Source organism: Anolis sagrei, chromosome 4 (genome assembly GCF_037176765.1).
Source record: "Anolis sagrei isolate rAnoSag1 chromosome 4, rAnoSag1.mat, whole genome shotgun sequence".
Taxonomy (NCBI): domain Eukaryota; kingdom Metazoa; phylum Chordata; class Lepidosauria; order Squamata; family Dactyloidae; genus Anolis; species Anolis sagrei.
The window spans coordinates 167,460,263-167,481,978 of NC_090024.1; the positions used below are offsets into that span (position 1 = coordinate 167,460,263).

At 42.0% G+C, this 21,716-nt stretch overlaps 1 protein-coding gene across 1 annotated transcript in view; it reads left to right on the plus strand.

Moving 5' to 3' along the window:
- Positions 1-257: 257 nt before the first annotated feature.
- Positions 258-21,716, plus strand: part of KANK4 (KN motif and ankyrin repeat domains 4) — a 74,790-nt gene continuing 53,331 nt past the window's right edge. The window contains exon 1 of the mRNA XM_060773631.2: positions 258-453. The gene's annotated coding sequence lies outside the window, so the exon portion shown is untranslated. The remainder of the gene's footprint in view (positions 454-21,716) is intronic.

Genomic DNA, 21,716 nt, shown 5'->3' on the forward strand with positions numbered 1-21,716 from the left:
CTCAGAGGTTGAGCCCACTGCGCCACCAGGGCTCCAATAATAATAATAATAATAATAATAATAATATATATCCTCGCATATTATAATAATGCACTTGTTTCTTAGCCGCTTCTTCTCGGGACGGAGATACAACGTTGTAAGTCAGCTTTTCGGGAGAAGGGGAGGCAGGGGGAGGCGTGGCAGAGCCGCCGCCCCGCATCTTGCGACGCCAGAGCCTAGTGGGCAGCTCCCCGTCTCCCTCCCTCCCTCCCTCCCTTCCCTCCTTGCATCTCAGGCCGGCTCTTCTGCTGCTGCTCCTGCGTCGAAGCGCCTTGTTGGGCTCCAGAGAGCGCTGTGCCTCTGCTCCAGAGAAGCAGGAGCCGCCTGGAGCCGAGGCTCCTTCTCGCCCCGTTGCGGCGGCTGATGGGCTCCTTCCATCCAGAGGCCGGCAGCTGCAGTCCCGTCGGAGTCCAGGTAGGGGCGAGAAAAAACTTCCCTCCTTGTAGCCGCCTTCTCCTTTGTGTGCCTGCCTAGCTCTGCTGCAGAGCCCCAAGTCCCTCCCTCCTTCCTTCCTTCTCTCTCCCAGATCCGATCTTTGGGGGTTTCCTATCATCTCAAGCCCAGAAAGGAGGCGGAAGATGCCCAGGTGTCTCTGTGTTTGTGAGACTATGCTGCGGCCAGGAAGGGCTATCCCAGGGCGGGACTGGACGCTGCGTTCAAAGCCCGTTCCCGCCAAGCTGGGGCTACGACTCATAAGAACTCTTTTCGCAGCAATCCCGCTTCTTCCTCGCTGGTTCTTTCCCTCGGGTGTAGACAGCGGCGGCTCTCTTTGGGATTGGGTCCAGAGGGGAGAAACGGGACCGAAATACAAAGATAAAGCTCACTCTGCACCGTAAAATGAGTGTAGTTTGATTCCGCTTCAACTACCACGGCTCAATGCTATCGATTCCTCAGATGTGTAGTGTGGGAAGGCAAGAGGCAGCAGCACTCTTGGGCAGAGAAGGCACTCACCTTTAGAAGCTACAACTCTCAGGATTCAAGGGGGTGTCAAACTGCATTCACGCAACAGCAGGACTCTTGGGGAGAGAAGTTACAAGTCCTGAGAAGCTCCAACTCTTAGGATTCCATTGCACTGAACCATAATATTTCAAGGGGTGACCAACTGCATTAATGCTATAGCACACTCTTGGGGAGAGAAGGGTACATGCCTTGTAAAGCTACAACTCTTAGGATTCCATTGCACTGAACCATAGTTGTTCAAGGGATGGCAAACTGCACTCATGCTACAGCAGGACTTCTGGGGAGAGAAGGCTACCTGCCTTGAAAATCTCCAACTCTTAGGATTCAGTTGCACTAAACCATGGTAGTTCAAGGGGTGTAAAACTGCATTCACTCTACAATAGCACTCTTGGACAGAGGAGGCTACACACCTTGTGAAGCTGCAGCCTCCAACTCATAGGATTCTATTGCACTGAACCATGGTATTCAAGGGATGTCAAACAACATTCAAGCTATAGCAGGACTCTTGGGGAGAGAAAGCTACAAGCCTTGTGAATTTCCAACTCTTAAGATTCCATTGCACTGAACCATAGTCATTCAAGGGGTGTCAAACTGCACTCATGCTACAGCAGGGCTCCTGGGCAGAGAAGGCTACACGCCTTGTGAAGTTCCAACTCTTAGGATTCCATTGCACTGAACCATAGTAATTCAAGGGGTGTCAAACTGTATTCACGCTATAGCAGTGTTGTCCAACATGTGGCCCTCCAGGTGTTTTGCTCTTCAGCTCTCAGAATTCCCAGCCATTGGACAAGCTGCTTCAGGTATTCTGGGAGTTGGAGACTGAAGCATTTGGAGAGCTTCAAGTTAGACACCCCTGCTTTACAAGTCACCTCAGGCATCCACATCCACACACCCCTTTTCTTTGTTTCAGGCTCTTGGGCTCATCTCAGACTGAATAAAACACTATCAAGAGTTGTCAAAGGCTTTCATGGTCAGAATCACTGGGTTGCTGTGAGTTTTCTGGGCTGTAGGGCCATATTCCAGAAGCATTCTGTCCTGGATCTAAAAAGACAATGAATAGAGAGCAACACCCAAAAAGCAGAGAAATTCCAGATAAGAATCAATCAGGACCAACTAACACCTCCCAGCAAAGGATTTCCCCAGGCAGCAACCAGCCAGGCTTTGAAGCTGCAAGGTCATTAAATGCTAATCAAGGTGGCCATTAGCAACATTCACACCTGCCTCAAGTAGACAAGAGTTCTTTCTCCCACCCTGGACTTTCCACAGATATAGAAACCTCACTTGCCGAGTTTCCAACAAATCCCTCAACCTCTGAGGATGTCTGCCATAGATGTGGGTGAAATATTGGGAGAGAATGCTTCTGGAACAGGGCCGTACAGCTTAGAAAACCCATAGCAACCCAGTGTAAAGAGTGCCCCAGAACCCATGCAGAGTGCTTGACCCTAAGCAAGACACTCACTGGTTAAAAAGGGGGAATTGTCCGCTTGTGTTTTCGAGGAATTTTCTAGCCTTAGGCACAAAACTGGTGTTGTCATTTTTGACAGCTGAGAGGCAATTCTCACACACATTTCTTCCCACTGTGAAAGGGGTTCCTTGACTGGAATTTTAGTGGTTTTCTCCTGTTAGACGTCTCTTTGAATAAACATGGTTGGTTTTGTATCATTTGAATTAGACCAGCCATGGGCAAACTTGGGCCCTCCAGGTGTTTTGGACTTCAACTCCCACCATTCCTAACAGCCTCGGGCCCCTTCCTTTTCCCCCTCAGCCGCTTAAGCCCAAGTTTACCCATGGCTGGGTTAGACAGTTGTTGTTGTTGTTGCTGCAAGTTATTTCTGACTCACCGGATTTTTTTGACAAGATTTGTTCAGAGTGAGCTTCCCTATGCACTTCCTTATGAGGTTGAGAGAGTGTCACCCAATGGGTTTCCAGAACTGAGCAGGGATTTGAACCTGGTCTCTAGAGCTGTAATCCAATGCTCAAACCACTGCCCCATGCTGGTTGGATGAACGTTAAGCTATAAAGCCCATTTGTTGCATTTCAGAACTTCCTCGGAGGCCTTGGGTTCAACCTGCTTTATGATTTGCTGGCTTTTAAAGTATAGGTCATCCTTTCCAAGGTAAATTACACTCATTGTAATAGAAAGCAGGCAGATCTCTAGGAAAAGCTTCTGGCAGCATCTTTGCAACATAACTCTAACCTGTTTACTTTGATTTCCGAATTAAAAATCAGGGGAGTTTTAAAAATATTTTTTGTACTGCATGATGCAAATATTTATTCCTAGGAGCAACAGTAGTAGGGTTCTGCTTATTTACTGCTGTGCCTGTTTAAAGAATTGGGTTTTTTTTTGTTTAATGTAAGAGTTGCGTGCTCCTTGGCTGGAAAGATGGGTTATGGCACTGTGGGTTTTCTGAATGCCTCACCTTGTTTATGAATAGAAATGCTGGGGTGGGAGAGCATTTCATAAATTTTCTCCACCAAGAGGAGAAATCTTCCAACTGTTTCTCCAGCATGGGATCCACCCCCACCAATGACAGGAACACAGCCCCCGGTGGCACAATGGGTTAAAACCTTGTGCTGGCAGGACTAAAGACTAAAGGGCGGAGATTCAAATCTGGGGAGATCATAGATGAGCTCCCTCTGTCAGCTCCAGCTCTCCATGCAGGAACACGAGAAAAGCCTCCCACAAGGATGGTAAAACATCAAAACATCCGGACATCCCCTGGGCAACGTCCTTGCATATGGCCAATTCTCTCAAACCAGAAGCAACTTGCAGTTTCTCTAGTTATTCCTGACACACACACACACACACACACACAAAGCTCTACATTTTTCTTTTGGAAGGCCCTAAATATCCTAAAGGCACCAAATCCCGCCTAACCTTGAAAGATAAGCAGGATCAGCCCTAGTTAATACCTGGATGGGAGACCATCAATGAATACCTGGTGCTGAAGGCTATATTTTAGAGCAGGCACGGGCAAACATCAGCCCTCCCGGTGTTTTGGACTTCAACTCCCACAATTCCTAACAGCCTCAGGCCCCATCCTTTTCCTCTCAGCTGAGGGGGGGAAGGAAGGGGGCTGAGGCTGTTAGGAATGGTGGGAATTGAAGTCCAAAAACACCAGGAGGGCTGAAGTTTGCCCATGTCTGTTTTAGAGGAAAGAACTTGTAAAAACCCCTCAGAGTATTCCTTGCTTAACCCTATGAAACACATAGAGTCGCATTTTGCTTTGTCTCAAAATGGTAGCAGCAGCTATATCAGTGTTTCTCAACCTGGGGGTCAGGACCCCTGGAGAGGGGGTGCAAGGGGGTTTCAGAGGGGTTGCCAAAGACCATCAGAAAACATATATATCTCTGATGGTCTTAGGAGCCCTTTTGGCAGACAAACCTGAAGATCTCTCTGCCTTTTCTTCTCTTCCTTTTTGGAAACAGATGGCAAATCTTCCCACCAAAAGCCCTCCTCCACTGTGATTGGCCAGCCTCTCAGCCAAGAGGAAGGCTGTTTCTTAGACTCCAAGCAGGGAGTGGAGAACAGCCACATTGGGCGCATGGCAACATGGTGCACATGTGCGGGGTCAGGGAGAGCGCACAAGGCTGGATGGAGACTCTTGCCAGTGAGTCCCTTCAAGGCATGGGAGTTCTGTGTGGGAAGTTTGGCCCAATTCTATGGTTGGTGGGGTTCAGAATGCTCTATGTAGGTGAATTATAAATCCCAGCAACTACAACTCCCAAATGTCAAGGTCTATTTTCCCCAAATCCCACCAGTGTTCACATTTGGGCATATTGAGTATTTGTGCCAAGTTTGGTCCAGATCTATCACAGTGCCCTCTGGATGTAGGTGAACTACATCTCCAAAACTCAAAGACAATGCCCACAAAACCCTTCCAATATTTTATGTTGGTCATGGGAGTTCTGTGTGCCAAGTTTGGTTCAATTCCATTGTTGGTGGAGTTCAGAATGCTTTTGATTGTAGTTTAACTATAAATCCCAGAAATAACAACTCCTTTTCTTTTCTTTTCAACTCCTAAATGACGAAATCAATCCCCCCGGCTGCATCAGTATTCAAATTTGGGCATATTGGGTATTTGTGCCAAATTTGGTCCAGTGGATGAAAATACATTTTGCATATCAGATATTTACATAACAGTAGTAAAATTACAGTTATGAAGTAGTAACAAAAATAATTTTATGGTTGGGGGTCACCACAACCTAAGGAACTGTATTAAGGGATTGTGGCATTCAGAAGGTTGAGAACACTGAGCTATATGATCAGCATGACTTCTGTTTTGCATCTTCCAGAGTCCAAAATCTTGCATTTTTCTGTGTTTTCTTGGTGGGTGGGGAGGCTGGCCATCTGTATCTCTTTCTTCTCTTGCTCTCTTACACATACACAAATGTGCGCTTACAAACACATACAGATACTATTTGGATATAAGTGCAAAACTGGAGAAGTAAGGGAAAATTATTTTCTACTTTCTCTGCAAAACATTTCAGTTTTCTGTGTCAAAAAAGTCTTGTGAGAAATTTTGTCTCAGCTCTTAGGTGGGTGAATAATAGCACCGAGCACATCCTTTTAGAGAATAAAATAGAGCAAAGAAAAGGACATTCTAAATATTCTCTTAATGCAGGGCAGAGGGGAAAGTAGTTTTATTTAAATGCCCTGACTCTTCCTTAAAAGGATGGAATGATATGTAGAAAAGTATAGCATTTTTTCAAATGTTTATACTTTGAAAAAAAATTGTGCCATCCAAGAGCATGATATAGTCAACTAGTCAATAGCTTGTGCTAATGGGAGGGGAGGATCGCTTTTTGCTCCATCAGTAAATCAGGATGAAAAAAGAGTGACATCGACTCTTTCTACAGGCACAGAAAATGCCTGCAAGGCATAGCATATTGATTGTGATCTGATATGTGCTTATGAGATAGTGAATTCTTTGGCAGTAGTAAATGTAAAGTTTTCCCCTTGACATTAAGTCTAGTTGTGTCCGAATTCGGGGGTTGGTGCTCATCTCCATTTATAAGCCAAAGAGCCAGCGTTGCCTATAGACACCTCCAAGGTCATGTGGCCAGCATGACTGCATGGAGCGCCACTACATTCCCACAGAAGCGATATCTATTGATCTACTCATATTAGCATGTTTTCAAACTGCTAAACTGGTAGAAGCTGGGACTAACAGTGGGAACTCACCCTGCTCCCCAGCTTCCAACCTTTCAGTGAGCAAGTTTGGCAGCTCAGTGGTTTAACCTGCTGTGCCACCGGGGGCCCTCTTTGGCAGTGTGTGGGGTTTATTTCTAACAACATATATGAGAGAGAGGGGGGGGCAGCTTGGTGTAGTGGTTTCAGTGTTGAACTATAACTCTGGAGACCAGGGTTTGAGTCCCCAATCAGCCATGGAAACCCACTGGATGACCTCAGGTGTGTCACACACACTATCAGGTTTACTTTAGGGTTGCCATAAGTTACAAGTGATTTGAAGACACCCAACAATAACAAGAAGAAAATATGGACATAATTGCATTGCCAATATGAAAGTCATTTTCATTTTGAGAAACAGAAAAACGCCACAGCTTTCAGAAAATCCAAATTTTGTTTTAGAATGAAATGGGGGAGAACAAGAGAAGATTCAACCCAGGAGCTTCTATTCTCATTTTTGGAGGTGCACTTCCAGGGGTTCTCCATTGATAACTCAGATTATCTGAAAATAATGAGTGAAGAGAAAAAGAATAGAAAAAGGTCCCTGGGAAAGCTGTTCCCATATAGGGGATGCTACCATTGAAACCCTGCCACCACCCATATACATCACTTCATTTGGAAAGATCTTCATCTATTAATAATAATCTTCTGTAGAGAGTGATGTTATGAGGCGAAAGGAGAAGCAGCAAAGGCGTGTTAATACCAGTTGTATGTATATGCTGATCTTGGAGGAAACATCTTAAACATATCCATAGAACTAGGCATGTAGCCGGGGGGGGGGGGGCTCGGGGGGGCTTCAGCCCCCCCCCCAAATTCTCATGGTGGTTCGCGAAAAGACCTTACTGGTGCATTATTTAAACTGTTATGTTTATTCATATCATGATCTGATAACCATACTCAATATATCCCATATGCATGAGGGTATTGGGTTAATGATACAAAAGGTTTGGTAGGCTAGACTCACTCAGACTCACCCTCCCCGAAACTCAGCCCCCCCCGAATCCCCCCGAAAACATTCACCCCCCCCCCCCCGAAACGAAATCCTGGCTACGGGCCTGCATAGAACAGTATAATGTCAGAGAGTCTGCGAGGGTGAAAGTGAAGCTATGTGGCAGCATCTAATTTCTCTCTCAAGCTGTCAAAATATCTAAGGCTAATCCATAGTTATCTGAAGTTTACTGCTGAGGCTTGCACATTACATAGAAAAAGTAGAACAACTTTGAGGGAGATTAATGATCCAGAATGGTATAATGATTTGAGTGCTGGACTCAGATTGGAGACCATAATTCAAATACCTATTGGACATGGAAACTTACTGGGTGATCGAGGGCAAGTTACACTCTCTCAAACTCAGAGGGTGGAAAAGGTAGTTCCACTCTGAGAACATCAGAAAAGAAACCCCCATGATGGGTTCCCTTCGAAGGCATGCAACATCAACCACCACCACCACAACAACATAACATTATTTATCCCTTGCCAAGAAAGTAATAAAGAATCAATAGCTATATTTGAATTGTGAACAAGGATGGAGGTAGAGGCTGGTGCTCCAATGGTGATTTAAGTAAATTGTGCTATACATAAAGCAGGGGTCCCCAAACAAAGGCCCATTGAGCAGATGTGGCCCTCCAAGGTCATTGAACTGCCCCCTGGCCTAAACTTTGGACTTAGGGTCACCCTAAGACTTAAATGACTTCAAGGCACACAACAACAACAACAACAACAATTCTAATTAACTTGACTATCACAAAAGCAGACCCACACTTCCCATTGACATACTAGTAAGTTTGTGTTGGTTAAAATTGTTCTTAATTTTAAATATTGTATTATTCTTTCATTCTTTGCACTATAAATAAGATATATGTGGTGTGCATAGGAATTATTCATTTTTTCCAAACTATAGTCTGGCCCCCTACAGTCTGGGACTGTGAACCAGTCTTCAGCTTAAAAAGTTTGAGGATCCCTGACATAAAGAATGTGTTTCTTTTCTTTTCTTTTTTGTGGTGGCAGTGATTGCATTTAGCTAAGAGTGGAATAAATAAAGCTGTGCATATTGGATCATTGTGCACACCATAATACATAAACACATCTGGGCACATTGCCTTTGTTCATTGCACATTACATGTGCACCACAGGTTGTCAACCATGGGCATCGGCCATTTAATTGTATGAACTGCTCTATGTTGGTATTCAGTCTAGAAGTTGTAGAATGTAACTCTATCTGCAGATATTTAGGTTACATGGAAGTGATGTAAGATCTTAGTCAGAGGTAAAACCTGGAATTAGTCATTGGCTGTCTTTGTACTGTACATTACTGTAAAGTGGGAACCTTGATTTAGTGGACCACAGTGCACACAAGCAGCATGGGACCATATGCAGCATTTTTGTTTTTTCTTATACATACAAAAGGGAATAAAGGCAATGGAAATTTTGTATAAACCCAAGATTCTGGTTTATTGTAACCAAATAAGCCAGGATTTATAAATCACCAGAAAAAATCTTGATATCGGCAGTTTGATGATCCCAATTTATTTGGGATCATTAAATTACAATCCCAGTTCATGATACTATCCAGCTTGGTGGGAGATACTAAGTGGAGATTATCAGCTGTGTGCACTAATATGCAGCACAAGCACATAATGTTTAATAAGCCAGGATTTGTGGTTTAACTAGCAGAGCATGGCTAGTTCTGAAAAAAACTGATCTGTGTCTCTTACTCCTGCCTTTAATGACATATAGTAATGTGAGAGCGATGATATATAACATCACTGCATTGTAGTTTTTGTAGTTTCTTTAGGAAACCAAACAAATTAATGAGGCATAAGAATTCAAGTGTTCCATTACTTAATGGGATGTGCAATACAAGATGTTGCAGAAGAAGCCAAAGGTCATGTTATGTGGCAGCGCTACTTTTATGGAATCTCCCGTCAGTCTTTGCCAGCATAGCTAGTGGTGATGCCATGGAAGCTTCAAACCAAAGGGCTGGTTCCAGGCTTGGTTGTCTTTAGCATAATACCTGCTAAAATAATTGAGACTTCATTTAGTCACAAATATATTGATAGACTAGTATGAACACAACTGTGCTTCATATTAGCTCTTCAGTAGCAAATTATTTTTAGCACATTTATGAATCAACAGTGTTCTTTTACTCTTCACTGTGGCTATACTATTGGAGCATTTAAAACCAGAATAGTTGTATTATATGTTTCTGCTTTTCCTTCCTTGTTTATGGGAGAAATATTTTGCTCAGGTTTACAGAGAGGCCTGTTTGTACAAGTGAGTGTGGGGGTGTGAGCAAACTCTGGGGAGTTCAGCTAAAGCATACAGAGTATGAACTGGGTCACTACCGTCTGAAGAGTTCATTGTGAGGAATGTCTTAATTTTCTCTAAAAATTATACCTCCCACACTCTTGGGTCCCAGGGAGCCAGTTCGGCCAAAATATTTAGGTGTGGTTGTTTATCTGCTGAATGACAAGATCTTTAATGGGAACTTCTTTGAAACATTATGTTTGATATAGTTCAGAGGGAAGGGAGAATTCTTTAGAACTGTATGGTGGGGAAACTCTTTAAAAAAACTCATAGAGACATGGGGTACCTGAAATGGCAGAGAAGGAATTTGCTCTCTTTGCAAAATATTTGTAATTCCTTAAGATATACTTCAGGTACATGCATATATAGAACCAATATGGAGGAGTGGTTTGGATGTTTAGGCATTGAAACTCAGTGAGGGCCCTGGGCCAGGTTACACTCTCTTAGCCTCAGATGAAGGCAGTGGCAAAACTCCTCTAATAAGAAAATCTTGCCAAGAATACTCTAGGGTTGGGTGACTGCCATAAATTGGAGTCAACCTGAAAGCAAACAGCAACAACATACAGTATGTCTTCAATTTTCAGATGCCATCGATCATAAGGTGTGCTCTGTTTCAGTATCACCAACAGAAATTTTTTTTTGTGTGTGTGTATACATCTAAAAGTCTCCGAGAGTCTAGGATGCACCCAATTTTTAGGCATTTTATATGGGGGGAAAGGCTATACAGAGATATATTACTGTGTTTCTTCGGTCTTAGAATCAAAGAAATACAGTTGATATATTTATGCCTAAATACCCCATGGACACGAGATCACATGTGATCTCAGAAGTTAAACAGGGCTAGGCCTGATTTTTACTTCAAAGGGAAACAGCCAGGAAATACCAGGTAGTATAGGCTATATTCTGATTCTTTCTTAGGTGATCTCTCCTAGCCTGCGGATGATGGTCCTCCAAGTGTAGTGTCTTGGCGGTGGGTCTGTAGGTGGCTGTGGAGCCCTATTCTTGATCCACATGTTCTTCCACAGTTGATGACATTGGTTTCCAGGTGGAAAGCAGTCCTAGTTAGGTTTGGCTTGATGTGCCTTCCTCTTGGCGCATTTCTCCCATTTGCTCTCCATTCGTGTCTCTTTGAGTTCTGAAGCACTGCTGGTCACAGCTGACCTCCAGTTAGAGAGCTCAAGGGCTAGGGATTCCTGGTTCTTGGTGTCTATGCCACAGTTTTTAAGGTTGGCTTTAAGCCCATCTTTAAATCTCTTTTCCTGACAGCCAACGTTACGTTTCCTGTTCTTGAGTTAGGAGTATAATAACTGCTTTGGGAGACAAATTTTGGGCATTCAGACAACGTGACCAGTCCAGTGGAGTTGATGGTATAGAAGCATCACTTCAATGCTGGTGGTCTTTGCTTCTTCCAGCATGCTGACATTTGTTAATCTTCATATGAAGACTATGCCTTAAATAGCACCTATGCTGATAGTCATCCTGAAGATATACTTACATTACTGGATACTTATATTACAAAGCTTTCATTAGAGGTAACTATAAATAATGCAGAAAATAGAATTTATATTATACACAAGTGAGAAGTTAAAAAGTTTATAAGACATTACCCTTCTCTCTGTGAGTAGTAGCAAAAGCAGTACTTTCCTAGCTCTGGTTTCCTTTGGAAGAAGAGGATACTTGAGATTTAAGATATCAAATAACAAATATTATTTATTAGGTAAAGGTAAAGGTTTTCCCCTGACATTAAGTCAAGTCGTGTCTGATTCTGGGGTGTGGTGCTCATCTCCATTTCTAAGCCTAAGAATCAGCATTGTCCGAAGACACCTCCAAGGTCATGTGGCCGGCCTGACTGCATGGAGCGCCATTTTTTATTAGGTACTCTATTGTCCCCTTCTCTGAGTTGAGTGACAAAAGGCAGGAACTTATTTTGTCCCATGAGATAACATTGGCACTTTCCTTTCAGCAGAATGGCTACAGACTTATCCTCTGGTCATATCAAAATCAATAATCTTGGTCACAAAATCTATCCTTGAATTACATATCAGGCCATTTTAGACATGCTTATGGTGTCGTTATATTCCAGATTTTCTCCAGCATATTAAAAGTGTTGTATGTGACATCCCCCCCTCCCCCATCATTATATGTTCATAACAACCCTGGCTGAAGGACACAAGCTTTGTAGCTCAGGACCCAGAATCTGGATTTTCCAAGCCGAGAGTCCAACACTCTGATCACTGCAGCACATTGGCTATCCCATCTGAGAAGAAACCCACTGTCCTATATCAGATCCCAAGGGAGATACTCCAAGCTCTTTCCAAAGATCACACCTAGTTCTCTTTTGTGTTCGAACTTTAGCCCCACACAATACTTCTGTCATTATTCCTCTTTTCTTCAGGTGGGACGAGGAAAGAAGATGCATAATATTCTTTGAGCCTAAAGGCTCTTTTGGAGACATGAGTCTAAATCATAAAACTGTAGAGCTGGAAGTGACTCCATTCATCATCCAGTATGCCAATGCAGGAATCCATATCTAAAGCAACCAAGATAGCATGTTCTACTGTTGAACAGCTCTTCTACATCAGGAGCTTCTTAATTTTTTTGAGAATCTCTTCCCTTGTAATTTTACTAAACTTACCCACCTCCTTCAACTCTTTCTCAGAGAGATTCATTTACAGACATTTTGTCATCTTGATTGTGCTTCTGAGGACACATTCCAGCATGGCATTATGCTATGCATGATGACATTGCTCTGTATCCAGGAACAGGAAGGCAGATGTTTGCTTGTCTTCTTTCCTCTTAGCTACCACCAGCCAGGAAATGGCTGTGTTGGGAGCGGGAGCTGCAGCTGAGGCCCCTTCTACACTGTCCTTATATCCCAGGATTTGATCCCAGATTATCTTCTTAACCCAGGTTATATAGCAGTGGAAACTCATATAATCCAGTTCAAAGCAGATAATCTGGGATCAAATCCTGGGATATAAGCTACCAGCCACATCACTGGTATCATTAGCATCATCATTACTTGTCTGATTATGTCAATCAGGAGGGAAGTCAGCATTAGAGATTTTAGTTAAGATATTGAGGATGAGTGTCCTCAGTTTTTATGTCTATATTCCAAAAGATGTCAAACTTTTGACACAAAATTCTCTAACAAAATTGTTGTGATATGAAAAGTTGGGCAAGCCTGTGTAGAATAAAACCAATCATATCTCATGGAGTGCTGTGAAGGAAAGAATATACTGTAAGTTGTAGGTGTGTCTGTTAAAGAGTTAGATAGGGGCGGATGCAATAGAGGAGTCAGAAACAAGGTGTGAAGGCTAGTTAAGAGGAGAGGAATTTGGTGTCAGGGACCTGAAAATGTGGGGAGAGTTTAGGAAGAAGAATTACTTCGTTTGAGACAGAAGAACCAACTGCATGTGTGGATTTGGCAAAAGGCTAAATGCTATTTAAATACGTACAATAACTGTTCAGGAGAACCAGCTACGATTCATTACACTGAATCCACTGAGCAACACAGCCTCTTATTAAAAATAGATGTGATTATGGGATAGAGTGATTGATCAATACAGGGATCTTGGAGGCAAAAGAACAAAGTAAGTGATAGTACTCCAAAGTCTGGCTCTACAGAACCAACCTGGATAGGGGAACCATCACAATCTTCTTCTAGAACTGCTATAATACTAGATTTAATCTATCAGACTGGTTTGTCTCTGCGTGGAGTGTATCACTTAAATTGTTCACTTGTAGAAGAACCTGTTTTTCTTAGCACATTCAGTTAAAAATTTGTTTTGCCCCACCTGTAGCAACATATATTTTATATTTGGACCTTATGCCAGATCATGAAGTACAAAAATATCTTGCCCAGAGAAAGTAAACAAAAGTGAGAGAAGAGTTTTATTTATTTATTTATTTCATATATTTATACCCCACCCTTCTCAACCCCCCGGGGGCGGGGGACTCAGGGCGGCTTATAGGGCAGCTCCCTCCCTCCCTTGGGTAATGTTGGATAAAAGGACTGTTATGACCTTAACACATGGGGGAGTCCCCCCATGCCATTTCACCAGCAGGCATGAGGGGTGACTCTATTGCTCCACAAGCTGCTTTGGCATGGTGACGCTTTCCCCATCAGACAGGGGAAGTGTCACCCAAATAGTGCAGAAACCAACTGTGTTGTGGGGAAAGCATCCAGTGACGCTTTCACTCCAGCTGAGGGCAGAGCCACAGCCAGAAGTCTTATGACATTGTGTGATGGCTGCTGTGGGGCTCAGTCCCTGAAGAAGACTCTAAGCCTCCTAGGACGCTTCTTTTCTGCAATATGATGAAGTCCAACTCTGTCGTTTTTCTGTTTAAAAAGCCTTATCTATTGTCTGGAATGAATGCAAAGCTGGGGTGAAAATTGCTGGAAGAAACATTAACAACCTCAGATATGCAGATGACACCACTCTGATGGCTGAAAGCGAGGAGGAGCTGAGGAGCCTTCTAATCAAGGTGAAAAAAGAAAGCGCAAAAGCCGGGTTGCAGCTAAACATAAAAAAAACCAAGATTATGGCAACAAGAATGACTGACAACTGGAAAATAGAGGGAGAAATTGTGGAGGCCGTGACAGACTTTGTATTTCTAGGTGCAAAGATTACTGCAGATGCAGACTGTGGCCAGGAAATCAGAAGACGCTTACTTCTTGGAAGGAGAGCAATGTCCAATCTCGATAAAATAGTAAAGAGTAGAGACATCACACTGGCAACAAAGATCCGCATAGTCAAAGCCATGGTATTCCCTGTAGTAACCTACGGATGTGAGAGCTGGACCTTAGGGAAGGCTGAGCGAAGGAAGATCGATGCTTTTAAACTGTGGTGTTGGAGGAAATTCTGAGAGTGCCTTGGACTGCGAGAAGATCCAACCAGTCCATCCTCCAGGAAATAAAGCCCGACTGCTCACTGGAGGGAAGGATACTACAGACAAAGCTGAAGTACTTTGGCCACATCATGAGGAGACAGGAAAGCCTAGAGAAGACAATTATGCTGGGTAAAGTAGAAGGAAAAAGGAAGAGGGGCCGACCAAGGGCAAGATGGATGGATGGCATCCTTGAAGTGACTGGACTGACCTTGAAGGAGCTGGGGTTGGTGACAGCCGACAGGGAGCTCTGGCGTGGGCTGATCCATGAGGTCACGAAGAGTCGGAGACGACTGAACGAATGAACACGCATTGTCTGGAAATCATTTATTGCAGTGAAAATTTAAAACCTTCTGTTTGAAAAACTGGAAAAATTGGATTATATGGAATTGAGTTCATTCATTACTTTCATCAATCCAAGGGCAAAAGCATTTATTGTCAATTGTCTTTTTAACATAGCCAATACATCTCTTATCAGATATATTTTCTGTTGCAGTTTGTTCATACCATTTCTAAATGGCTTTAATTGTTTATACAGTTGTGAGGGTTTATAATCAATCTCCTGGTGTTTTCTGTCTCCATTTATTCATTCATTAATTCTTCAGCCACGTTCTAAAAGTGTCAGTAATGAGAACAATTAAATCCAAAGTGCACTTTTGCATTCCGTTCTCTAAAGCAAGACTCATTTTTCATTGCCAGCTATTAGTTTCTTTTCCAATTAAGGCAAGATATCACAGTTGCTTTGATGTTTCATTTTTTTTCAACAGCAAAATAAATGTTCTTTTAAGTAGCCATTCAGCTGTAACCCATATATCTTTTTTGTATCCATAAGAGTCAATGCGTTGTTGCTTTTGTTCTGCTTAAGGGTTTTTTAATCTTCATCTCTTGGTGATATGTATTCATAGACATTTTGGTCACAGGACAGGAAAAGATCTACTGGTGATTTGAATTCAAAGCATAGTCTTCTAAATGGCAATTTGCACATTTCATAGTTGCCTATAGCTTTCCATCTCAACCAACTAGGCTATTAATCATCATGAAACATGTGGGCAAGCTAAAGGCCAGGTACTTAATTTTTGGTCCAAAATCAGTGTAATGCCACTAGTTTAAGCTGCTTAAGTAGAGTAATGCTGGATTTAAAAGGCTGATAGATTAAAAGTACAGTTTGTTGTTCATTCGTTCAGTTGCTTCCGACTCTTCGTGACCTCGTGGACCAGCCCACGCCAGAGCTCCCTGTTGGGCGTCACCACTCCCAGCTCCTTCAGGGTCAAGCCAGTCACTTCAAGGATACTATCCATCCATCTTGCCCTTGGTCAGCCCCTCTTCCTTTTTCCTTTCATTTTCTCCAGCATAATTGTCTTCTCTAAGCTTTCCTGTCTTCTCATGATGTGGCCAAAATACTTCATCTTTGCAGTACAGTAGAGTCTTGCTTATCCAACCTTTGCTCATTCAATATTCTGAATTATCCAGTGCAGTCTGCCTCCTGCCCAGATGCACAGCTGTTTCAATACATTGAGATGTTTTGGTGCTAAATTCGTAAATACAGTAATTACTACATAACATTACCATGTATTGAACTGCTTTTTTGTTGATTTGTTGTAAAACATGATGTTTTGGTGCTTAATTTGTAAAATAATAACATATTTTCACGTTTAATAGGCTTTTTCTTAATTCCTCATTAACCAACATTTTCCCTTATGTAATGTTCTGCTGGCCCATTTATGTTGGATAAGCGAGACTCTAGTGTAGATGATTTCTTAAAAACATATGGTAATCACTGATGCTTGTGTTAAAACTAATCTTTTTTGGGGGGGAAATCATTGTTTTAGCAATTTTTTTTAAAAATTCTCCCCTTCCTGCCTTAAGCTGTATTAGTTCAGAGATACATAATACTAATAGAGTTAGTAAGAAGAAAAACAATACCATCCTTCTACAAAAAGCCAGAGCTGATTCTGAAACTTGAAATTAATGAGAGTAGAAACCCATCTCTTACAAAACTATGAGATAGTTATTGCAAATTGATCACTATTATTCTATAACTTTTCTCCTAGAGTTCCAAGCATTAGTATTCAAAAATGTAGCCATGTTAGTCTGGGTCACTAGGACGTGGAACAATGGCTTCAAACTATATTTAAGGAGATTCCACCTGAATATTAGGAGGAACTTCCTAACTGTGAGAGCTGTGGAACTCTCTGCCCTGGAGTGTGGTGGAGGCTCCTTCTTTGGAGGCTTTTAAACAGAGGCTGGATAGCCATCTGTCAGGGGTACCTTGAATGCAATTTTCCTCCTCCTTGGTAGGGGGTTGGACTGGATGGCCAATTAGGTCTCTTCCAATTTTATGATTCAGTGATTATGTGCTGTTAGCACCTTTTTAAGATTTAGGATGCAGCTACACTGTAGAATTAATGCAGTTTGATGCCACTTTAATTGCCATGGTTCAACACCTGTTTTACAGTCTTTAACTGTGCTTGAGTCTTACCAAACTGCAACTCCCAGGATTCCATAGTATTGAACTATAGTAGTTGAAGTAGTATCAAACTGCATTAATTCTACTATGTAGATGCATCCCTAGTTTATTAAAGCTTATGTAACAATCTTCCTTCAGTTTGTCGTAAAGGCATTACGAGATCCCCTTACACAATTGGTTCTCAACTAATTGTAGAATTATCTACAACTGAGCTTTATAATTGCTTGATGGCTATTCATAATCTGTTGTCCATAAGGCACATTTCTTCTGAATTGTGACAATGCACACTGGGGAGGGTATAGGCACATAATAATATTTTTCCATTTGTTAGCATGTAATCCCTTGTGGCAGAATCCTAGAGAAAGGCATTCAATAATAGAATGTGGAAATGGTTTTTATAATTTATAAATAAACATGCAAATAAGAGCTTACACTTTAGAAGCAACAGATATGGACACTGCTAGGAAGCACCAAAACATTGCAATGTTTTGCATAACACAGCATATTGAAACAGCTGTGGATCTGGGTGGGAGGCAAACTGTGTTGGATAATACAGAACATTGGATCAGCAAAGGCTGAATAGACTGTAATTCAATCTAGATGTGACTAAGACATGAATGAATTTACACACTAAATGCAGCCAGCATCCAAGCATCTAGATTCAAAGCTGAGTCCAGCAACACATCCAGGAGTTTCATATTTATTACAGTTATCATTTCCTGGTTCTGTATAATGCAGAGGTTCTCCTGAGCTATCAGTGAGCTATGTATTTGTCTGATTTAGGAAAAACCCAAATCTACATATTTTGCATGTGAAGATTTAGACTGTTCTAGTACACATATTCCTGAAACTACAAGTCCATTTATGGAAAACAGGCTTCCTTTTGACTGATGTCCAAATTCTTATGCAGAGAAGTCAATGGGACCTTTGTCATAGGCTTCACTGGGTTAATGATTTACTCCTTAGGAAATGCCTTTCTTTTGCCATTTGACTGCTGGGTTATGCTTAAAATGATGCAATCAAATGGAAGGGAGAAATGAGTATTCAGACTGTATGATCATGGGAAGTATGTTTCGGAGGAAAGGCCTTCTTTAAACACAAATGGAAATAAAGCATTCCGTCCTACAAACCTCAGATGGGAGGTATATGCCTAATAAATAATCTGTTCAGGAGACTTTCTGATGAAACATTATCTATTAATACAAATTAGCATTTTTAGTTAAAATGGATGGCTATCTCTCTCTCTCTCTCTCTCTCTCTATTTTTTGCCATCTTGTTAAAGGGCAATTTAACTGCTAAGGGAGCCAGGCTTATTGGAATGCTTGCCAATCATCTGGAAAGTAATTCAGTGTGTGTTCAGTAATTATTAATTATACAACAGTCAGATTTGTTTGTGTGAATTAGTTTCACACATTTTCAGGTCTATTTAGGGTTCTAAGCAGGCATGTAGCCGGGGGGAGGGGGGAGGGCTTGAGGGGCTTCAGCCCCCCCCCCCACGAAATTCTCATGGTGGTCCGCGAGAAGGCCTTACTGGTACATTATTTAAACTGTTACGTTTATTCATATCATGATCTGATCACCATACTCAATATATCCCATATGCATGGGGGTATTGGGGTAACAATATAAAAGGTTTGCTAGGGTAGACCCTCTTTCACTCAGACTCAGCCCCCCCCTCCCCAAATTAAAATCCTGGTTACGGGCCTGGTTCTAAGTAAAACAAAGCAAATCCAAACCCACAATGGGTGGGGTTTATGAATTGCCCTGTGTATAATATAGCTGACAATCTTAACCATTCAGACTTTGTTATATTACAATTGCACAGGGTGAAAGGGGGTACAGAAGGAGAAAGGCCACAATAGTCCATTGCAGGCACAGCTTCATTCTTCCCAGATAACTTGCGGTCCCACTCCTATAGACTTCTCACTATTCAGGGCAGAGCTGGGAATCATGTGATCCTCCAGGTATTTCTGGACTGCAGTCCACATCATTCTTCATTATTGGTAAAGCTGGCCAAAACTGCTGGAAAACACAACCCCAGATTCTCTGGATGGCCAAATTATCCCCACTTTGATTTGGGATGTTCACAAAGGACAAAAAAGACAGATTGTACAAAGAGGTATGCAGACAGAGCAGGGTGGCAGGGCTGAAATTTGGGAATTCTCGAGTGTGTGACATGGAAGAAATTCTTCTCTGTAGCTGCTACTACGCTCTGAACTTGTTTCCTAGGGAGGACAAGTGGGCTTCCTGATCACCAGCTGAAAGAATTATTTTTGACAGGTGTTTAGGAACTCATTGGTGTGTGTGTGTGTGTGTGTGTGTATTCTGGTTCAGTACTGTACTGTTTTAATCTATGCTTTTAAGTCAGTGTCTTTTGGTCACTTCTGGTAATCTGAGGATTACTTGGGAAAGAATCCCACTGGAGCATTGCAGCATGCTCTCGAACTGTTCTCCGACTTACAAGAAGCACTGCTTAAATATCAAGCAAAAAGAGGGCACTAGAAACAATACGAAAGCTGACTAGCACAACCTGGGGATCACAACCAGACACAGTGAAGACATCTGCCCCTGCGCTTTGCTACTCTGCTGCTGAGTACACATGCATAGTATAGAATACATCTCACCATGCTAAAACAGTGGATGTGGCTATTAATGAGACATGCTGCATTATCACAGAATGTCTGTGCCCTACACCACTGGAGAAATTACACTGTTTGGCCGGTATCGCACCACCTGACATCTGCTGGGAAGTAGCAGCCAATCACGAAAGGACCAAGGCAGTGATAATTCCACCCCATCCTCTGTTTGGATATCAGCCAGCATGCCAATGCCTTAAATCAAGAAATAGTTTTCTAAGATCTACCAAGATACTTGCAGGAGCACCTCAGCAAGCGAGAATTCAAAAGTGGCAGGCTAAAACCCAGAACCTCAATCCATGGCTGATACCAAATGAGAGACTCCCTTCTGAGCACACAGAAGACTGGGTGACTTGGAAGGTGCTGAACATACTGCACTCTGGCACCACGAGATGCAGAGCTAACCTTAAGAAATGGGGCTCCAAAGTGGAGTCCATGACATGTGAGTATGGAGAAGAGCAAACCACAGAGCGCCTATTGCATTGCAGTCTGAGCCCTGCCACATGCACAATGGAGGACCTTCTTATAGCAACACTAGAGGCACTCCAAGTGGCCAGCCACTGGTCAAAGGACATTTAATATAATGCCAAGTTTCTAAACTTTGTGGTTTTAAAAAAATAAATTACAACTGTTTCCTTGGTTTGCTCCAAATACAGTAAATAAATAAATAAAGTTAGTGTCCTGCATGGCTTTAATTCTATAGATGGCTTATTTTTAAAAAAAAAATCATAGTTTTGTAAGTTCTTAACTACAATAAGACTTCTGTACTTATGGAACTTATATCTACAGTTTCACTTAATTTGTGCTGGGTGAAGATAGTCTTCCGAGGACTGTGCTTCTCCTGGAAATTACGAAAGACTTGTAATTGAAAAACTTTCAAACTTCTAGGTCAATTCTCTAGGTGCCTTTAGGTCCTCCAGGGCAACTATGGTATGCTGGGACTAGAATTCAGGCTACATCTGCATCTTCAGCTAATTGCGGTCTAGCAATTTCCCCAACAGATACAGGGGTGTTACAGTATATGTGGTTTTACTTGTATCTCCTTCTATTGTGTAAGCTATCTTGAGTTACAGTTTTGGGAAGAATGCAGGTTTTATAGCCCTGAGATAGAGGGTATTTTCCATCAAAATTATATTCTTCATAAGATAGGGCATCTGGCTACATTGTCATGATCAGACTGAGCAAACCATTTCCTTGTCTTCTTTGTTGTCTATAAATCTAGAGTCCTTCCATGCCATGTTTTGCAAACAGGCCATTTCTCAAAATAAGACGTCTTTTTTCCACAGTGATGTGAAACTATCTTACATGAATTACATATTGATTATTTAAGAATGTATATCTAAAATTTGATTCCTTTAATGTTTCAATATTTTATTTTGTTAAACCATTACAGGAAACTTTACTCAAGAATCAAGTGTTGCTTGGCATGAGTCAAAGGAATATCCAAAAAGCTTCAGTCAGTGGGCTTATCATTTAAATTACCTAGAGTTTAGTATGGAAAATTACTCACAGAATCACTTGTGGTATTGTCTCATGTATTTTTTAAAATTGTGCAAAAAAGGGCCTCTTTGGCCAAGGAAGACTGTTTCATGATTTGACAGAGTACAAAGCTTTAATTTTTAAATTCAATCTGATTTTTCTTTTGACTTGTTTTGTCTCTCCAATTGCTTTTTAAACAAGACCTGATGCTGTGCCAGGTAGAACATGGAGTTCGTGTGTGTTGGGGCATTCAGGGGCCCTCCTACACTTCAAAGTGATCAGCACAAAGTTTAGCTGAGAAAAAGTAGTGGGTTTAACCTTGTAGGGCAAAAGAAAGGAGTAATGGCACATGCATTTATTTATTTAAGTGTGACAGCTTTTTGGCTGTACCAAATGATATACTTTGCAATGATTGCACAACTTCACAAGTCCAGAAAGAGATGATAAGAAGAGGAGGGGTTCAAGAGGAAGAAGAGGGGTTCAAGAAGAAGAAGAATGTAGAACATTAATATCTATGTATCTGACAAAATATGTGGAATGATACAAGAAACTAGATTAGAGGAGGAAATTGACTTAATTTTGGCCCTCTGGATCAAAGGCTGTACTGTTACATGCATATAGAAGAGAATGGATCTTTGTAGAGCTTCCTTCCAAGTAATGGGAGAAAGTTTCATTGACCTCATTAGGACTTCAAGGTAGACATGCATACAGCTGTTCCATGAAAGCACGGTCCTATCATTTTCATGTT